The sequence below is a fragment of the Ovis aries genome, chromosome 16, assembly GCF_016772045.2.
Source record: "Ovis aries strain OAR_USU_Benz2616 breed Rambouillet chromosome 16, ARS-UI_Ramb_v3.0, whole genome shotgun sequence".
NCBI lineage: Eukaryota > Metazoa > Chordata > Mammalia > Artiodactyla > Bovidae > Ovis > Ovis aries.
Genome location: NC_056069.1, coordinates 57,637,014 through 57,658,266, shown reverse-complemented (window position 1 = coordinate 57,658,266; position 21,253 = coordinate 57,637,014). Strand labels below are relative to the sequence as shown.

The following is a 21,253-nucleotide window of genomic DNA, read 5'->3' as shown; positions in this document are numbered from 1 at the left end:
AGCCTGCTAGGCTCCTCTGTCCATGGAGTTCTCTAAGCAAGAACACTCGAGTGGGTTACCACTCCCTTCTTCAGGGGGTCTTTGCAACCCAGGGGTTGAACCCGAGTCTCCTACATTGCAGGTGGATTCTCTACCCTCTGAGCCACCAAGGAAGCCCCGTGCCTTATCATGACTTGACCTCCAATATGCAGACACCAGAGTGGTATTTGAGGCAGGCATCTGACAGCAAAGCAGATGTGCAAATACATAGAAACCTAGAAAACAAATGTCTATGAACAGTGGCCCTGTTGGTCTCTTTGTCAGAGAACAATGAGCAGATATGATAAGGAACGCCTTTACCAGGGTGATGTGGACTCTGAACGCTGGTGTAGGACACTTGTTCCAAACGCATCCAGTTTAGCTCTCTGAATGAGTTTTCACTGGGCCATCTCCAAGTGCTTTCTTGACAAGAGGCCAGTTAAGAAATTCAGGCAAGACATTACTGGGGCCCCTGCTGCAGCAGTGGGGGGGGGTGAAAACAAGTGACAGATTCCCTTGCTTGCTTCCTGAGGGGTATGGTGAGCTGTTCCTTATGTGGGGTGAGGGTCGGGGAGTGTCCAGAGGTCAGGCTGGAGGGGTGGCGTAGGTGGTTTGCCCTCCCCTTTGATGATGTTGAATACGGGGAACATACGCAGTACGCTGCTTTTGCTCCTGGCATTCTGTTTTTGCTCCCGACTCTTCACAAGGGGCAGCTTTTTGATCTTTTGGTAGCATGTTGTCCAGAACTTGCCCCAGCTGCTCATGCATGCAGTTGTTTTCAGTCCCTTATTGTTTCCCTGTATTCTGTCGCTGGGGGAGACGCTGTCCAGGTGCAAACGTTGCAGCAAAGGGCCCCAGGTGGCAGCCTGTCTCAGTTTCGCACTTGGTGTCCTGCTCTTGATGTGCACGTGAGGCTGGTCCTTTATGATCGTAGAGAACTAGGTGGATCTTTTTGTTATGTTGCCCATTACACTCAGGTTGAGAAGGTCCCACATGGGACCAAGCCAGTGTATTTACGTAACTGTGTTAGATAAATCTGACAGTATTTAAATTTTCTTTTAGCAGAGCAGTAAATAGATCAATATAATACTCTTGCCTGGAAAATTCCATGGACTGTGGAGCCTGGTAAGTTACAGCCCATGGGATTGTAAAGAGTTGCACACGACTGAGCAACTTCACTTCAAATAGGTAAATATCAGATGAAACGACTCCTCTGTGGTTGCTCTATCTAAATCCTTGTCTTGTTTGGGAGCCATATTACTTGGGTAGGGGCCTTGTTCCTATTCAACCTGCTTTTTTTTTCCCCTCTCCCAACTATTCCCTGTGTAGCAGTGAACAAAGTATATTGACCTCTAGGGATATTATTTTAATTGCTTTATTTTATCCAAGACTTAAATGTACAGAATTAGCAAAACCTCAATTTATATAATGTTCAGTATGATTTAGAAGGCAAAATGGACTTTTTTGGACCTATATCTTTAGTTACTGAAGTTTTAATAGCTTGGAAGTGCAGCGATGCTTGAAAATGTAAATTTTTGGAAGGAAAAAGTTTCGGAAATTGTGACCTACTTAACTTTTAGTACATTGGACCATTGAGCCAAGAGGTATGGTGACCACCCACTGGGACTTCAGGCATAGTGTTCTGATTGTCAAACTCCAGGCCTAAGCCTACTTATAATTAAGTGAAGATAATCTCTATCTGGTCCAGAGAAATTCTAGAACCAGTCACATCAGTTTAGCATCTATTTAGTGTTCCAAGGGAATCTGTCCTAATATCTGAAGGCCTGGCAGGTTGTGGATCTTTCATGTTTGTTGAATGAATTAGAATACCATGCCATCTGCTTCCATAATAAAATTCTCTCTTGCCTTCCTTAAAAACTTAATAAGTGAAATCGTTAGAGAGAAGCACAATCCAAGGCCACCCTGCATTAGAATAGGTGGCTATACTATTAACAAAACCCCTTTACAGGAAAATCCTATATTTGGAAAAACATTAGAAATACATCCACGTGGCTGATTAGAATTCAGAAGCCCTCAATATAACTACCATCTTTTCCTTTTCAGACGTCTGAGTTTTAACTCTTGCTATCCTGATATCAGCCTTAGTGAGTCCAAACTGTGGCCGCAGGAAAGGACATTTAGAGATCAGAAGCCCTGAATGTGAGCAGTGAGTGCTTATTCTCCACTTAAAGCTACCCTCCACTTTTCTTCATATTCCTTCACACGCCATGAGAGCAGCCTGCATGAGCTTGTTTTTAATAATTACTACCAATTTTAAATGAATGTAATGCAGTGTGGAAAGAGAAATCAATAATCATTTCATAGAACTATAGGGCGTTTTTTCTTGTTGTTTTATTAGTGATACCATTGATCTGGTGTGATGGTACTTAGCTGGCCTGGCACCGCTCTGAAGCAGTGTTTGGGCCAAATTTGTGAACATGCATTTGGTTATCATAATGCCTGGAGGAGAGCTACTGGACTTCAGGGGAGAGGGACAAGGGTGCTGGTGTCCTGTAGTGCATAGAAGAGTCTTGCACAACAAAAAAAGTGAAGCAGTGTTTGTGAGCTTATTGGGCATTCAAGTAGACCAAATATATTGTTAATAATTATTTGAGTCTAGGCTCAGAAACATGTCTGTGTAGACATGAAGTACTTTGTGTGTATGTGTGTGTGTGTGTGTGTGTGTGTGCAGGGTGAATATATGCATTGAATTTTCCAAGAATGAAACTGCCATGTTCGTCGAGGGGTGTTAGGACTTGGGGAATCAGAACTTCCCCAAGAGCTGTTGACACTTTCAGACAATCCCATCACAGCTGCCATGCTGCTTGTGTGTAACAAGCACCTCACATTTGCATCTGCATTTGTCACTGTTGCATTCAAGGTGAAGTACACAGCTAGTTTTGTATCTTCCTGGGTGGAAGAACCTAGCCAATTACATATTTAAAGGCATGGCATTCCATTATTATTTACTTTTCTTCTCTTTCTCCTTGGTTATATTGTTAAGGCATTTTATTATTTCTTTCGAAATTTCATACGTTAATTGAATTTCATTTTAGGATCGCAAAGGGGACAAGGACCATACATTTCTTACAGGAGTGCTAGGTCTCATTGGCAATGGCAACTACCGATCTAGTCCTTATCATGTCTCTAGCACTGTAATAAAGGTACTGTGGTTATCCTTTGTCAGCATAAATGTGAGGCAGTATTATCCTAGTTTACAAATCAAAAGACAGGGACTTGCAGAGACGTCATAAGCATGCTTGTAGTTGGGAGCAGCCATTCCAACTTGCGTAGATCCGGCAACTCAGACAATGCATGCAACTCCTCCGCAGTCGCTCTCAGCCAGACGCTGCGCTGCTGTCTTCTCATCAGGCAAAAGCAAAGCCACGTTCTCATCCCCCGTAAAGACTTCCCAGTCTGTACCTGAGGGCTCTCAATGTAGGTCAGGCAGCACTTCCCTGTGAATGTCCCACAGGAAGAAACATGCAGTGAACTTGGAACAGTCATGTCCCTGAGGCTAAAGATCCCTCACCATCATCAGGACCAGAACACACTCGCTTTCCGTTATGAATAACATTCAAAGTTGATGTCAGTGGGGCTGATTCTGTACCTGAGTATGTTTATACATATCGAGGGATGAGCAGGGAGCTTTGTTTGTGAAATAGAAGTGGACCTGGTGAGTCTCAGAAAGACTCACACAGAGGGTTGGGAGAGGAACATTCTAGAGTAACCCATGTTGGATAATTGGTCCCAAAAGGATGGTTCTTTTCATACCCAACTACCTAGGGCAGGGCTAGTGAGTCAGGCCTCATTCTCCATCCCCCAGAGTAGCAAGGCTATGCACGTGGAGGACGTGACCTCCATCGCTGCCTTTCCTTGGGCTCCTGGAGGGAACTGGACACCCCGCCATCACTGGTTCTGTTGCTATGAGCTGGACTGGCTATGGGTCACACTGATGCCCTATAGTTTTCTCTTTCATTGTTTGTACTCCTTTCTCTGTTCTAAATATTATTACTGTCACTTCCCTTCAGTTTGATATTTTTCAATTATTGTATTTTTTAGAAAAACTCATAGACAGTGTTTCCAAGTGTGATAAAAAGAGTTTGACCACTGATTCTGCCTCCTTTGATCAACACATCTTGATGCAGAACCTCTGGGGGCGCCCTTCTTCTTCACTGTCTGCTCAGTATTTCATTCAGCCTCTACGATCAATAGCCATGATACAGCCTCTGAAATGTGCATGTTGTCTCCTAAGCCCAGAGTTCTTCTGCCAGGTCTTGCCTTGGGGATGATTCTCACCCCTTTTCTGCCTCAGTTGCTCGTCAGTAAAATGGAGAAATAATAGTGCCTCCTAAGGTAGTTGTACTGATTGAAATAACAATTAAACCAATACCTAACACAGAGTAAACGCTCAATGGGCAGGAGAAAAAGGGGGCAACAGAGGATGAGATGGTTGGATGGTATCATTGACTCAATGAACATGAGTTTGAGCAAACTCTAGGGCATAGTGAAGAACAGAGAGGCCTGGCGTACTGCAGTCCATTGGGTGGCAAAGAGTCAGACACGACGGAGTGGATGAACAACAACACAAAGTGCTTGATGAATTGATCTAGTAGTAACAATAGTGGTTGTAAAAGAGAATAGTTGCAGTCATAGTTTCTCACAACAGTCTTTCATTATTTTGCAGAATTTAAGTTACTAGCCCACGAAGAACCATTCAGTTAATAATGGATAGACTGCAGCTTGTCTAAACCAGGGTCTCTCAGCCGTGGCACTGCTGATATTTTGGTCCACACAGAGGGGCCTTTCTGTGAATTGCAGGTCATTTTGCGGTATCCCTGGTCTCTTCTCCCTAGATGTTAGTTACACACCTCAAGTTGTGACAACCAAAACCATCTTCAGACATTGCTGAATATCCCCGTGGATGACAGTTATATACAAGTTGCCTCTGGTTGAGAACCATGGGGGAAAAGCAGTATTCTGCCTTTTTCACTATCCTCATCATGAAGGAAAATTTTTTTTTATATTTTTTTTAAGCAGATGAGCTAAGTGATGAGGCATTTCTTCATTTTAGAAAAGAAGCTTTTGCTTTCCAACTTTCAAACTATGTCATTATCTTAAATAATCAGCTTGGCAGGTATAATCAAAACCCAATTCAATTAAAATAAATAATCATAGGCAGCTAGACAACTGTCTCTATGGTCAGTGAATAGAATAAATATACTTTATTCTTCAAAATTCTCCAGTTAACGCCATGGGAGTGAAGGCAATCTTGAGGAGATCTGGGTTCTTCTAACATGCAGGCGTCAGAGGCTGCAAGTGCTGTTATTATTTTAGCAAGAGATGACGGTTTGGAGAAGAAAGAATGGGTTTTCTGTGCACAGTGTTATCAGAGCCTCTGTTTTGTAACTTGAGGATACTTCCTCATGTTTATTTTTACTCATACTTATACTTGATTTTAATTTTCAAAAGGGGGACATTTTCCAGGGAACACATCTCATCCTTCTCCTTACCAAGATTTCCTAGTCAATCGTGTCACCCTTGTCCTACACTGGTCACCCAGGACAATGTCTGGGAGGCAGTTGACCTCTCCTAGCATCTGTCTGGAGCTACAGGAGTTCACATCATCCTTTTGGGTCAGGTTTCCTTCAGCCTTTCTTCAGAAGATCACACAGCAGATGACGCCTGAGAAGCATCACTGCGTGGTCATTTTTGCTTCTAAGGGAAAATCATTTGTGGCTCAGACAGTAAAGAAGCTGGCTATAATGCAGGAGACCTAGGTTCCGTCCCTGAGTTGAGAAGATCCCTGGGAGGAGGGAATGGCAACCCATTCCAGTATTCTTACCTGGAGAATCTCATGGAAAGGGGAGCCTGGTGGGCTATAGTCCGTGGGGTCAGACATGACTGAAGTGACTTATCACGAAAATTGGTGAAGAAGAACCAGGCCTGGAGAGTATATGTAAGTGCCTGGGCCTTCAGATTAGGCTACTTGAATTGGAAGCTAGGTTTTCTACTCTTTCATAGGTGTGACATCCTACATACGGCTAAATATCAATTGTACCTCAATGTAAAGTAAAAATTATAGAAAAATAAAGTAGTAACAGGAAGTGCCTAGTAATAAGAAGTAGTGTTAATAATTCTTGTTAGTAATAAGAAGTAGTGTTAATAATTTTTGTTATTAAAAGGACAGGCTATAATCAAGTATACTGCCTTTCTCCCCACTTAAATACTAACACTTCATTCCACCATTTATCTCCTTCTGCTGTTTTATTTATTTATTTTTTTAATTTTTATTGGAGTATAGTTGATTTACAATGTTGTTTTAGTTTCAGGTATACAGCAAAGTGAATCAGTTACACATACAAATAACCACGTGTTTTTTAGATTCTTTTCCCACATAGACCAGGCTTCCCAAGTGGTGCTAGTGGTAAAGAACCTGCCTACCAGTGCTGGAGACAGAAGAGACTTGAGCTTGATGCCTGGGTTGGAGAGATCCCCTGGAGGAGGGCACAGCAACCCACTCCATTATTCTTGCCTGGAGAATCCCATGGACAGAGGAGCCTGGTGGGCTGCATTCCATAGGGTCGCAAAGAGTCCGACACGACTGAGGCGACTTAGCATGCATGTGTGTGTATATGGCAATCCCAGTTTAAGCCATCCATTTAATGTATTTCCTTGCCTCCCACTGCCTCTCTTTTGGGCAAATATCCTATACTGTTGAGCCTTTGAGTCAACAGAGGCAACTCATTAACTCTCCAATCCCCTTTCTTCTGATGACAGACTCTTCTCCCCCTGGCTGCGGAACTGGGACTCGATCCAGGTGTGACCAAGACACCCCTTCTGCTACAAAGAAAGATATTCCGCGGGTCGTGCCTGTGATCTCTGTTGCTCAGAGCCCTTCTTGCAGTTGCTATACACACACTGGGCTGAACAAGGCCTCTCTTTCTTCTGGGGTGGCTGAGCTGGTGGTGCCAGGATCACATTTCCTGTCAGCGGGAAGAGCAAGGGAAGCAGACTTAGGAAGAGGCGAGGAAGAAGAAAGTGAGATAGCCCCCTACGTGAGCATCCTGCTGCAGCCGCACATCCACTGCTTGCTCCGCCCTCTCCTTCCATTCCGTCGCCTACCACTCTTCCTTCCCGGAGGCAACACATTTCCTTCCTGCCTAATCATGTTTGAGTTGCGTCTTGGCCCTGTGAACCAGCCGGAGACCAGAGCTCAAAAGAGGGGCCAAGGAGCTCCATCAGGGCAGTGACAATGTCTTACTCATTCTAATGCCACCAGGGTCTCGCCCAGCACCTGCCTGGGTGCCCAGGAGAAGGAGAGTTCGCAGTGTCAGACCTGAGACTCCCTTGTCCTGAGGTCTTACTTGGGTCAGTTACTGGAACCAGAGAGCGGATTTTTGTCTCCTGTGAGTAGAGCCACCTGGAATATGTACCTGGAATGGGTACCAGTGGATGCTACCAGGTGTGGGGTTTGCTGAAAACCCAAAGCCATTGAGTCATTGCTCCCTCTATTATTCCCACAGGTATAGGTTCTACCATGGTGCCCGAGAGGTGTCTTTTCTTTTGGAAATTTTGGGTAGGATCCATATTCCTTTATTCCCATGCTCTTTAAAAATAGCTCATATATAAATACACACTTCCCAGGTAGTGCTAGTGGTAAAGAACCTGTCCACCAATGCAGGAGACATGAGAGATGCAGCTTTGATCCCTGGGTCAGGAAGATCCCCTGGAGAAGGAAATGGCAATGCAGTCTTCTGTATTCTCCAGTATTCTTGCCTGGAGAATCCCATGGACAGAGGAATCTGGTGGGCTACTGTCCATAGAGTTGCAAAGAGTCAGACAATTGAAATGACGTAACATGTGCGTGCACACACACACACACACGCACACACATATGTATATGTTTTTGTCATATCTTCACACCTTTCTTTCTTCTTAGCCTCACCATAATTATCAAAAAAAGAAAAAGAAAAACAGGATAGCAGTTTTTATTTAGCAAACAAAATAGCAGTTTTTTGTTTTTAATTCTATTTAGTTTTGGCTGAGCTGGGTCTTCATTTCTTTGTGAGGGCTTTCTCTGCTTGCAGCCAGTGGGGGCTACTCTTCCTTGCAGTGACTGGGCTTCTCTTGTTGCTGAACACAGGCTCTGGGCTCATGGTCTCAGTACTTGCAGCACGTGGGCTCAGTGCTTAGGGTGCACAGGCTTAGCTGCTTCATGACATATGGGATCCTCCTGGATCAGGGATTGAACTGATTTTCCCTGCATAGGCAGGCAGATTCGTATTCACTGCGCCACCAGGGAAATCCATCGGGACAGTTTTGAACACTGGTGTGAACACAGAAAAGACACTTATACTCCCTTAGTGAAATAATCTCAGGTTAAATGCATGAGCTCCCTCTGTCCCCAGCTGGACACAGGCATGACGGCAAAGACGATGCTGAGGTGTGAGTAGCCTAACGAGACAGGATGTGTTTAAGCAACCTGTCCACTTTATATTTTACTAGAAAGTGTTTAATACTTTAAATAGACTTTGGAGGTCAGCTTCCAGGAGCCCCAAAGATCAGATCATCTTTTCCCAAATAGCTACAGCCTACCCTCGAGGAATGGATCTGGGACTCAGGGATGAAAGCCAAGCATCCTCTGTCATTTTGACACCTTTATTAATGCACCGTGGTAAGGAATGAAATAATCTATTCAGACATGTTTTAGCTAAGCCTGGAATATACATTTTTAAGGCAGGAGGGGAGGGAGTTGAGTGGAGAAAAAAAAACCAAAAAGCTAAGGGAACTTAAAAAAAAATCTGGATAGTCTTTGCAACCATAAATGGTAAAACTAGCCCTGTTCCACTGCCAGCTACAAGAACAGCCGAGTAAGGTTTTGATTTACAGGAACAGCTCAGCAAGGGCCTTGTAGAGAGCTTCATGCCTGCTATAAAAATGTGATTAGCTATAAAACAGAGAGATTTAACAAGAAATTTAAGCACAGGCAACAGACCTGCTCAAAAATAAACAAAAGCAGAAATTGCTGCCTTCGTGTCTAACCCAGCTCAATAAAGACCAGGATGGAGAGAACTCCTTTTTAGACTTGTGATATAATTAATGACTGAACTTTTAGATTCAAAGGAAAGAAAAAGGAAAGATGACCTTGAACTTTGCAAATGACTTCAGTCTGCCTTTGGTCTACATCTCTTGCTTTTGAGGTGTCCTAAAGCAGGAAATGGTAATCCACTCCAGTACTATTGCCTGGAAAATCCCACGGAAGAGGAGCCTGGTAGGCTACAGTCCATGACGTCACAAAGAGTCGGCCACAACTGAGTGGCTTCACTCAGTCACTCACTCAAAGCATGAACAGGAGACCTCTCAGAGAACAACTTCCTATTTAAGACCCTCCCTGGACACCCAGGCTGGGAGGAAATAGAAGTCAGTGGGAGCATTCAGGTCCTTGTCCAGGGAGGGGAGAGTGTTTAAATCTGCAGTTCTCTCAGCCCCAGTGCTCTTTGTAGCCTGCCTCCACGTGCTTTGTAGCAAGTCTGCAATACAGCCCTACACTGCTGTGAAGGTCTTTGGCTAGAGGCCGAATTCGTTCCAAATGATGGTCCTTTGGAGAACAAGAGGCCCCCCTCTGTTAGTCTGAAGAGGTTCACTGGCTGAATATGAATATTTAGTTAAAATATTTGCACATTTAGGTCAAGCACCAGGGTGATTGCTTTGATCCCAGCAGCTGTGATCTACGGATTTCTCACTGTGTGTTAGTCAGCATGCAGCGTGCTGTATATGGATGATCTCTGTATCTCCCAACAAACACTCTGAAGTAGGTTTTATTATGTACATTTTACAGACGGGGAAATCATATCCAGAGAGATTATTACACAACCTATAAAATTTGGAGTTTGGGTTCAGCCCAACCTGTCTGAATCCGGAAATCAAGGTCCTAAATTCTATTCCAAAAAAGTGATGCTGCTAATGACTGGCTCAGGGTTGGGGAGCTAAGCTCTAGCTGCAGTTGCTTGCAAAATACTAGGTCTGGTTCCTTTTTCCTTAAGTCTGATGCAATTGCAGGAAAGAAACCTTTGAAGCATTTGTTTCTTTGCATAAGAGGCTTGCCTACTGCGTCCCCAGGTCAAACACGAGGTTGCCTTTGTTTCTTTTTCCTACCTCTTGTCCTTTGTGCCTTGGTGGCTTATCCTTACTCTCCTGAGTATATTTGGTCCCAAACTCTTACTGTCTAGGAATGAAACAGTGCTTTATTGAAATACATAATGGCATGGTGTGGTTAACAGCAATTTCAGGTTCTTCCATCTTTCCAAAAAGTACTAGTATATTTTACTACCCCAGAATATGAAGCTCAATATTTTTTAAACATGAAACGATCCCCCTTTAAAGTTGTAGTTGTCTTTCTAAATGTCAGTTTTCTCTGCATAGTCCTATACATTGGACTGAAAATGGAGGAAAGGGATTATTTTAAATTGGAAGGGTTAATAGACACATTCTAATTAAATTCAAATTTAAAATAGATAAAACTATAATGTGAGCTGGTTTTGTTTTCAGTTACCCCTGTCTTATAAGTTGAATTCCACCTAAATAACTGATTAAGACTTAATCCTGTGTGTGCCATACATACAAACTTAATTTTATATTATCATCATCCCAGCTTCATTAGGAGATTGCTTATGGTCAGGTTTTACCACTATTGGAGTTTGAAAGGGAATCTTCTATTAAATCAATGCTCAGTCTATCTTTTTACATGACTTTATAGCTAAAACAGATTTTCCCTTTACAAAATGATGATTTCTGTCAAAATACCATCTATATTAATTCTAAGGTGGGCAGGAGCCATTCTGTCTTCCTGGAATGTCGTCCTCTCCTGCAGGTATTCATGGGATGAATGCCAGTTTTAGATATGGGTCCCTTCTTTGGAGGTCTCTTCTCACATCTGAATGGCTTACCTTCCCCCTTTCCATAGCACCTATGGACCTTTATCATAACAGTTTTGCCCTTAAATAGAAAGGCTTGCTTAAGTTTTATATCCCATTGTATGGCACATAGGAGGTTATCTATAAATATGTGAGTGAGTGAATGAGTACATATGCTTTTACAAAAAAAGCAAGACATTTAAGAGAAGTTCCTTGGGAACGCTACCCTAGGCACACTATAGGAAGATGCATGAGTTGTAGGCACTGTGTTAACAAGGTCCATGTGAGTGTGAGATTCTATCTTTGTGAGCTCCTTTGTTGGGCCGTAAGAAATAGATTCTCTCTGGTTCAGGTAAAGATGGATAGAGAAATCATGCCAGGAGCAAGGAATGATAAAATTGCAAGGTCTAGAAAGTCTAAAAGCACACTTATTAATAAAATTCAAGAATAGAATGTGACTGGAAGAGAGAACTTGTCTAGGATGAATGAGAAAATGATTCATTTGGTGACACATTTTAAAGGGTCTTAAATGTCTGACCAAGGGGTCATATTTAATTTTGAAGGCAATTGGAGAGCAAATAGAAGTTTTTGAGCCAGTAAATGATAAGATTGGAAAAGTGCTTTGAGATTAATATGACAATAGTATATAGTATATTCAGGGTTAATAAGAAGTTGAATTAGCAGAGAAATCTCCTAAGAGTTTATTTACACACCCTAGGTTTGAGGTAAGGATGCAAAAATTGGGACTGGGGGAAGTAGAGACAGATGCTAGAGATGACAAAGACATTTTTCTAAAGAGATGATGGGCCATCTACACACATAAGGCTTAATTAAGCTATCAAAGGAACTCATTTGTCTCTCTGTCTTAAATATCTTAAAAACTTGCCTGAAAAGCAAAATTGTGAAGTTCTTTTTATTTTCCCCACAGTGTGTTTAAAAATGAGCAAATAAATCAACTTTCTATTTTAAAGCCAGTGCTGTTTTGGATTTTATTATAACTAACCAGCATGCTAAAGCAAAGAACCAGTGAGGAAATGCTATTTTCCAAAATTAACCAATTACTTCAAGTTTGTTATTATGATAAATAGAAATATTCTCCTGAGACCTACCTACTCATTTATGTTTTAGAGGGAAGTTTGGTGATGATTCAAAACACTTATAATAACATAGGAAATTGCAGTGTGAAAGCAAAATATTTCTTCCTGATTTTTAATGTGTCTTCCAGAAGTTTAGAAACAGGGAGTGTAAGTAGAAACCAAGCAAAAACCAATAGAGAGGGAATCTTTTAATAAAACTCACTGAAAAACAGATCATTTGTAATCTGTTTAAAAGTAACTGATGGCTATTCCCTAAATGGTTAGTAAGGAGTGTTATGAAAGCTTGACAACTTCTAGAACATGGTAGAAGTTAAGTCACATTCCAACCCAGGAGGCCTCACCTAAATTTAAATCATGTCTTCAACCTTGATTTTCAAGTTTCATGCACATTTTGCATATGCATATTTGCATATGATGAGCAGGTTGACATTTTATTATTTTATCCAAGGAGTCATGAAGCCCACTTAACAACTTCAGAGCTCGAGTAGTGATTCTCAGGAAATTTTCTTTTACTTTTACCATTCAAAAGTAAAATGAGCAAAATAAAGATGGTGTGCTGTATCTTTTTATAAATATAGAAAACCATTTTACTCCCAAATTTATTTAAAATACCAATGATAAATTCTGATTGACAATGTTATCTCTAATTTAAAAAGGATTCTGTTTGTCTGTCTCTAAGATCCACATAGCTTAAATATTTTTGCTATACAGTGGTTCACAATTAGCATTATTAAGTTACTGAAGAAAGACTTTGAACTGAAAGTGTAAAATATTTTTCCATGAGAAAATCTAAAAGCAAATCAAACAATTATTGAATAATGCTCAATTAATTCTAAATCAGCTTAATCAGAAAACTCTATTCTTTTAGACAGAGTAGGAAAACTACTTAAAATTGCTGGAGTAGCCTAGACTTCTTTGAAGTATGTAGATTATTTGTGTAAGTATATTTAAATTAAAATGTGTTAAAGTGTACAGCAAATGATTCAGTTTATATATATGCCTGTGTGTGTTTGTGTGTATATATATATATATATATATATTTAGTCTCTAAATCTGAATTTTGGTGAGCCCTATGGCTGTGCCCTCCCAGGGTCCTCTGTCCATGGGATTTCCCAGGCAAGAATACTGGAGTGGATTGCCATGCCCTCTTCCAGGGGCTCTTTCTGACGCAGGGATTGAACCCAGGTCTTCTGCTTGGCAGGTTTATTCTTTACCCCTGAGCCCACAGGGAAGCCATATTTGGCCACCTGATGCAAAGAACTGACTCATTGGAAAAGACCCTGATGCTGGGAAAGATTGAAGGCGGGAGGAGAAGGGGACGACAGAGGATGAGATGGTTGGATGGCATCACTGACTCAATGGACATGAGTTTGAATAAGCTCTGAGAGTTCGTGATGGATAGGGAAGCCTGGCCTGCTGCAGTCCTTGTGGTTGCAAAGAGTTGGACATGACTGAGCAACTGAACTGAACTGAACTGATATATATCTCACACATCTTTATTTCCTCATCTGTTGATAGACTTTTGGGTTGCTCCCGTGTCTTGGATATTGTAAATAATGCTGCTATGAGCATTGAAGTATGTGTGTCTTTTTGAATTAGTGTTTTCTCCAGATATATGCTCAGAAATGTGATTGCAAGATCATATGGTAACTATTTTGTTTTTTAAATAACTTCCATAGTGTTCTCCATAGTAGCCACACCAGTGTACATTCCCACCGACAGTCAGAGGGCTCCTTTTTCTCCACACCCTCTCCAGCATTTATTGTTTGTAGACTGTTTACTGATGACCATTATGGCTAGCGTGATGTGATGCCTAATACTAGTTTTGATTTGCATTTGTCTGGTAGCCAGCAATTTTGAGCATCTTTTCATGTGCCTGTTGAATATCTGTATGTCTTCTTTGGAGAAACACCTACTTAGATCTTCTAACCGTTTTTTGATAGTTTTTTTTATATTAAGCTTTATGAGATATTTGTGTATTTTAGAAATCAACCCCTTTTCAGTGGCATTGTTTGCCAAAACTTTGCCCAGTACGTAGGTTGTCTTTATTCTTGTTTATGGTTTCCTTTGCTGTGCAAAAGTTTTAAAATTCTTAGATGTCACATGTTATTTTTGTTTTTATTTACATTGCTCTAGGAGACAAATCCAAAACTATTGTGGTGATTTATGTCAAAGAGTGGTCTCCCTATGTTTTTCCTGAGGACTTTTATATTATACAGTCTTGCATTTTGTTCTTTAATCCTTTTTGCATTTATTTTTATATATGGTGTTAGAAAATGTTCTTGGTTAATTCTTTTACTTATAGCTGTCCAGTTTTCATAGCACCCACTTATTGTAGAGACTGTATTTTCTCCATTGTATATTCTTACCTCATTTGTCACATTAGGTGACCAGAAGTGTGTGGATTTATCTCTGGACTTTTATCCTGTTCCACTAATCCATATTTCTGTTTTTGTTCCAGTACCATGCTGTTTTGATGCCTGTAGCTTTGCAGTATAGTCTAAAGTCAGGGCATGTGATTCCTCTGGCTCCATTCTTTCTCAAGATTATTTTTGCTATTTGGGGTCTTTTCTGACTCCAAACAAAGTTTTAGGGTTTTTTTTGGCTCTAGGCCTATGAAAAATACCATGGATAATTGGATAGTGTTTGCATTGGATTGTAGATTGCCTTGTACAGTATGGTCATTTTAACAATATGAATTTTTTCAATCCAAAGACACAGTATATCTTTCTGTCTGTGTTGTCTTCAATTCCTTTTATCAGCATCTTGCAGCTTTCAGAGTACAGATCTTTTGCCTCCTTAGGTAAATTTATTCATGGATATTTTATTCTATTTGATACAATGGTAAAGGGGATTTTTCCTTAATTCCTCTTTCAGATATTGTGTTGTTAGTGTATAGAAATGCTACACATTTCTGTATATTAATTTTGTATCCAGCAACTTTATAGAGTCCCTTGATGAGCTTTAGTAGTTTTATGGTAGCATCTTTAGGATTTTCTGTGTATAGTGTCATGTCATGTGCAAAGAGTGACAGTTTTACTTTTTTCCCAATTTGTTTTCCTCTTTTTTTTTTTTTCCCCTCTAATTGCTGTGGCTAGGACTTCCAAAACTATGCTGAATAAAAGCAGTGAGAGCAGGTATCCTTTTATCGTTTCTGACCTTACAGGAAATACTTTTAGCTTTTTACCATTGAATACAATGTTAGCTGTGGGATTGTTATAAATGGCTTTTATTAGGTTGAGGTAGCTTCCCTGTGTGTCTACTTTCTGAAGAGTTTTTATCATAAATGAATGTTGACATTTATCCAAAGTTTTTTTGCAGCTGTTGGAATAATCATGTGGTTTTCATTCTTTAGTTAATGTGGAATATAACATTGACTGATTTATGGATATTGAAATATCTTTTCATTCCTGGGATAAATCCAACTTGATCATGGTGTATGACCATTTAAATATATTGTTGCATTTGGTTTGCTAGTATTTTGTTGAGGATTTTTGCCTCTAGGCTCACCAGTGATATTAGCCTATGTTTTTCTTTTATTGTGATATCTTTGTCTGATTTTGATATCAAGGTGATGGTATCCTCACAGAATGATTTTGGAAATTTTCCTTCTGCAGTTTTTTGGAAATATTTTCAGAGGTTTAGTATTAATTCATCTCTAAACATTTGGTAGAATTCAACAATGAAGCCATGCTGTCCTGGATTTTTGCTTGTAGAGAGTTCTTAAATTACTGATTCAGTTTCAGTACTTGTTTGTTTGAACAAACATGGTTTGTTCATGTTTCTTCCTTGTTCAGTTGGGAGTTTGTATGTTTTTAAGAATTCATCCATTTCTTCGAGGTTGTTTATTTTATTGCTGTATCATGCTCGCAGTAGTCTTTTATGATCCTTTGTGTTTCTGTGATATTGTTTTTAATGTCTCCATTTTCATTTCTGGTTTTTGTTGATCTGGGCCCTCTTCTTTTTTCTTGATGAGTTTGGCTAAAGATTTATCAATTTTGTTTGCTTTTTCAGAAAACCAGCTTTTACTTTCATCGATTTTTTCTGTCAATTTTAGTCTCTATTTTATTTATTTCTGCTCTGATCTTTATGATTTCTTTCCTTCTACCATCTTTGGGTTTTGTTTATTCATCTTTCTCTAGTTGTTTTAGGTGTAAGTTTAGATTGTTTATAAGATATTTTTGTTTCCTGAGGTAAGATTGTATCATTATAAAATTCCCTAATCTTAGAACTGCTTTTGCTGCACCCCATAGGTTTTGGAGCACTGTATTTTCCTTTTCATTTATCTCTAGGTTTTTTTATTTTTTTTCTTTCCTTTTTTATTTTTTTCAGTGATCTATTAGTTGTTTAGTAGCTTTTTGTTTAGCCTTTATGTGTTTGTGATTTTTACACTTTTTTCCCTGTAATTGATTTCTAGCCTTATAATATCATGGTCAGAAAAGATATTTAATATAATTTCACTTTTCTTAAATTTACACAGGCTTGCTTTGTGACCCAGCATGTAATCTGTCCTGGAGCATGTTCCATGTGCACTTGAAGACAGTGTGTATTCTCTAACTATGCAGATTCTTGTACTTTACCTGCAGGAAGCTCAGAGGCACTAGGTCAGAGAAGCACTCTCAAGCGGCTTCTGAAATAAGAGTCCTCAAAGCACAGTTTGATCATCACTAGATGTAAAGTTAACTGCAGTAGTCCACATGAGAGAGAATAAACATCTGGGTACATGTGAAGTTTGGGTAGGATCCTCTAGTAGAGGGTAGACAATGCAGGTTGAAGGTCAACTTCTACCATTTCCTCCTTGAATCTTTTTCCTGTTGTGCAAATGAGCAATATATTAGCTTCCTGGGGCTGCCAAAATGGAACACCTTAAACTAGATGGCTTAAAACAACCAAAATTGGGGATTGTCTCCCAGTTTTGGAGACTAGAGGCCCATAATTACGGTGTCAGCACTGCTCTTACCCCTCTGAAACTGCATAGGGTGTTTCCTTGTCCCTTCCTGGCTTCGGCTGGTAGCCATCAGTCCTTAGTGTTCCTTGGCTTACAGCCACAGGTACCCCATTCTTTGCTTCTGTCATCCATGGTGTTGTCCCTGTGTGCCTCTCTCCTCTTGCTTCTCTTGCTTAAAGATGATAATCAGATTAGATTAAGAACTCTACTCCAGTATGACCTTGTCTTTACTAAACTAATCACCTCTGCAAAATTCCTATTTCCTAATACAGGTCACATTCTGAGGGGCTGGAAGTTAGGACTTCAGCATATCTTTTTGGAGGACACAGTTTAACCTCAACAGAGGAAGAAAGAGAATGTAGCTACAATAAGTCAGAGGTTTTGAAATCAGAGTTAGTAACTTGTCCAGCATGTCTCTTTAAAGGTCTCTTGAGAACAAGCTAAAATCACAGGTTTCTTTAACCTGATCGCTCGAGTCTGTCTTAGGAAGCATGAGATTGTGCCTTAGAATCTGTATTAATTACCACTCTCCAGGAAATACCCACTCAAAGGGACCCTACTAGAAGCATTCACTTAATTGATATTTTACTGAATGTAGTGGGTAAATAACAAGTTATGACTACATCAAACTTATCTAATAAGCACGTGTAGCTATGTGTAATATCTTTACAACGCTCTGCTACCATATGTTGCTCTATTTTGGCAGGTAAGTGGTGTTCACAGATTACGCTTGTTTAACTGATGGTCCCATCGTTTTAAAGAAAATTAAAGCTCTTCTTAACAGCAGCCATTTATAAAATTAAGCAGTTTTGATGTTTTTATTTTTCCAGTATTTTAATTATCAAAGGGATGAGGAAAATTGGGTCATTCACTCCCATGATGACTGTTTTCTTTTCATTAATAGTCACAAAAGCTCTTCTTGAAGTGGAACCAAAATGCAAATATGAGCTCACTCGAGTCTCTAAGGATTTCAGGAGGCCGTGCGTTTGATCAAAATGGCATGTTTAAAAATCCTCCTTTCATGATAGAATACAGATAAAATATAGATGGTCTGGAGCAAAAAGCACTCTGCTGCAGGCACACTCAATAATACATACATTGTTAATCCCTGACTATTTCTAAATAATTGTAGGATTCTTCATGGAACCAACTTTCTGATTTTGGAGACTAAGATAATTCAAATTGTATGTCTTTAAGTTTGATAATAAGTGGAGTCTGCAAGTGGTTGCTTGTTTAACCAATTGGATGTGAATGTATGTGTGTCATACAAACTATAGTTTTATATTTAGTCCATTCATTGGCAAATGAAGTCACTCCAAATTAACTATTAACAAGTGTGTCTCAGGATCATGCAACTGAGTTGCATGTTGAATGGAATTTATAATTTTTATTATGTTGGCTGTTTCAAATAACACATTTTGAAAAAGCAAACGTAGTTGATACATGAATCATTTGTACTCAGTTCATAGTTTCCTTTGAGTGTTCTACTTATACCTGTGTTCTGAAGGGATTTTTTTTCTTTTGGTAACAGTGACATTGACACTGATCTGCATTTAACTTGCAGAGTTCCATCTGGTATGTTTTTTGCCTCTCTGATGGTATGGCACATAAAGTGAAGTACAGATTTTTGATGATTGCTGCATAAATCTGGTACATAAAGTATTTTGCCTAAATCACTGTCTCAGAGAAACTCACAGAGACTCATTATCTCATGGAAACTTGAGTGAGCTCATTTCTAGTATGAATTAGCCAGATATTTAAATAAGTTTGCATATGGTGTGTATAGCTTTAGATTTAGGAAGAATGTGACAGGATGGATACACATAAAGTCTGTGAACATTCCTCAGGGTCAGGTTGGAGACAGAAAACTTGTTCCTAGTCATAATTTCTTGCTGGTTCATCTGTTCTGCACTGTGACTGAAACCTTGATTTCCAGATTCTTAAAAGAGTTACATATTTTCTTGAGAGGTCTGCTATTGTCCATGTCTCTGGGTCAGTAGTCATCAAAGCAGGAGAATCAAAGCTAAATAATATACCAAGTAATCCAGAGACCAGCTCTGGCAGCCCACATAAGTATTAAGACCACTGGAAATCCGTACCTTTAGGCAGAGAGTAGCAAACATTATAGTTCAGTCTCAGAATAAACCAGCTAGTCATCATCAAGTCACTGGGTTTTCTCACTTTGTTGCTAATGGTTTCCTTTCGGCTGCAGCTCATCTTTTTTTAACTTTAGAATCTGTATTTTTAATTTTATTTGTAATTTATTTTTCTAATTGGAAACTATTTTTAAATTAATTTATTTTTTAAATTGAAATGTAGTTAATTTACAGTGTTGTATTGGTTTCATCTTCATCACCATACTTCAGTTCTTTCATTGGTGGGTGCTGTGCTTGGTCGCTCAGTCATGTCCGACCAGGCTCCTCTGTCCATGGAGATTCTCCAGGCAAGAATACTGGAGTGGGTTGGCATGTCCTCCCCCAGAGGATCTTCCCAACTCAAGTTCCCACATTACAGGTGGGTTCTTCACCATCTGAGCCACCAGGGAAGCCCTTCCATTGGTGTACTTAATAATTTCATTGGTGTACTAATTAATAATGTAATATTTTTACATTAATTTCATTGGTGTACTAGTTAATAATTAATATAAAATATTTTTCAAGTATTTACTGCTTGCATGCACACACTCAGGTTAAAAAACTTAAGAGAAACTCTCAGTATAATTGGGGAAATAGATTTCGGAGGAAAAAATTCTGTTTTGGAACATGATAAATAATATAATGCAATACAAGAAAAAATGCAAAAACTAATGATAAGGAAGAAAATAAGAAATCCATGAGTTTTAAGGCACTACTCCTGAAAAGGACAATTAGAATGAAGATGCTCTTGGTCCTTATAATATTTGTTCATTCACCATGTATTTAGTGAGCATTTCTATGTATCGGACATTGTGCTGATAATGAGTGGAATGTGGTTTTTGCCTTAAGGACTCACATGTTGGGAGGAAGTTACTTAAATGGATAAAGAATCACAGCCTTGTGAAAATTTTATCTTGGAGAATGGAAAGCAGTGCTGTGGAGCACAGAGGCAGTCACTTTTGAGAAGTAAAGAAAGTGAGGCCTTTGGTTTACAAAGATGAAGTCCACGCAAATGAGCTTAAATAAAAATGAGACAGCTCAAATAAACATTTATTACATGAAGGATTATCATAAAACCAAAATGTAGAGTGTCTGGTCTCAAGAGTAGCCTCTCTGCATGTGGCTGTCTCTCCATCTCTAGGTGGTCTCATTCTGCTTCTTTCTACATGTGCTTTCCCCAATACTAAGTCACTGACTTTTTACAGAACCACATATTTTCTCAATACAGTCATCTTCTTTCATTTTAAATAAAATTGCCTGCAGTCTTGTAAGGTTGCGTTTTATGGTTAACAAATTGGGAATTACTGACAGTTTCAAGGGACTCTTGTCTGCAGATCAAGCTATTTGTATACTCTTTATAGTTGCCTCACTACCTGCTAAATTTGGAGCAAATTCTACGAAATAGAATTTATCCTTAATTTGAATGCTTGCTCCTTGGAAGGAATGTTATGACGGACGTAGATGGTATATTAAAAAGCAGAAACATCACTTTGCTGACCAAGGTCCACATAGTCAAAGCTGTGATTTTTCCAGTAGTCATGTATGGATATGAGAGTTGGACCATGAAGAAAGCTGAGTGCTGAAGAATTGATGCTTTCAAATTGTGGTACTGGAGAAGACTCTTGAGAGTCCCTTGGACTGCAGGAAAATTAAAGCCAATTCTAAGTGAAATCAACCCTGAGTATTCATTGGAAGGACTGATGCTGAAGCTGAAACTGCAATACTTTGGCCACCTGATGACTCATTGTGATGCTGAGAAAAACCCTGCTGCTGAGAAAGATCAAAGGCAAAAGGAGAAGGAGGCAGCGGCAGAAAATGATATGGTTAGATAGCATCACTGATTCAATGGACAAGAATTTGAGCAAACTCTGAGAAAGAGTGAAGGACCGGGAAGCCTGGCATGCTGCAATCCATGAGGTTGCAAAGAGTTGAGCACAAACTTAGCAGGTGAACAACAACAATAACATATAAATATGTAACTATTTCAGCCTGAATGTTTTCACATTTTGTTTGCAAATGTTAATTTTTAATAGAGTATTTTATTTTTATTATAATTTTTATTGTGGTATAGTTGACATTCGATGCATATTAGTTTTTAGGTGTCGATCATAGTAGTTTTACATCTGTAGACATTATGAT

At 39.6% G+C, this 21,253-nt stretch overlaps 1 protein-coding gene across 1 annotated transcript in view; it reads left to right on the top strand.

Moving 5' to 3' along the window:
• Positions 1-21,253, top strand: part of FBXL7 (F-box and leucine rich repeat protein 7) — a 460,347-nt gene that overhangs the window by 198,811 nt on the left and 240,283 nt on the right. The window lies entirely within an intron of this gene.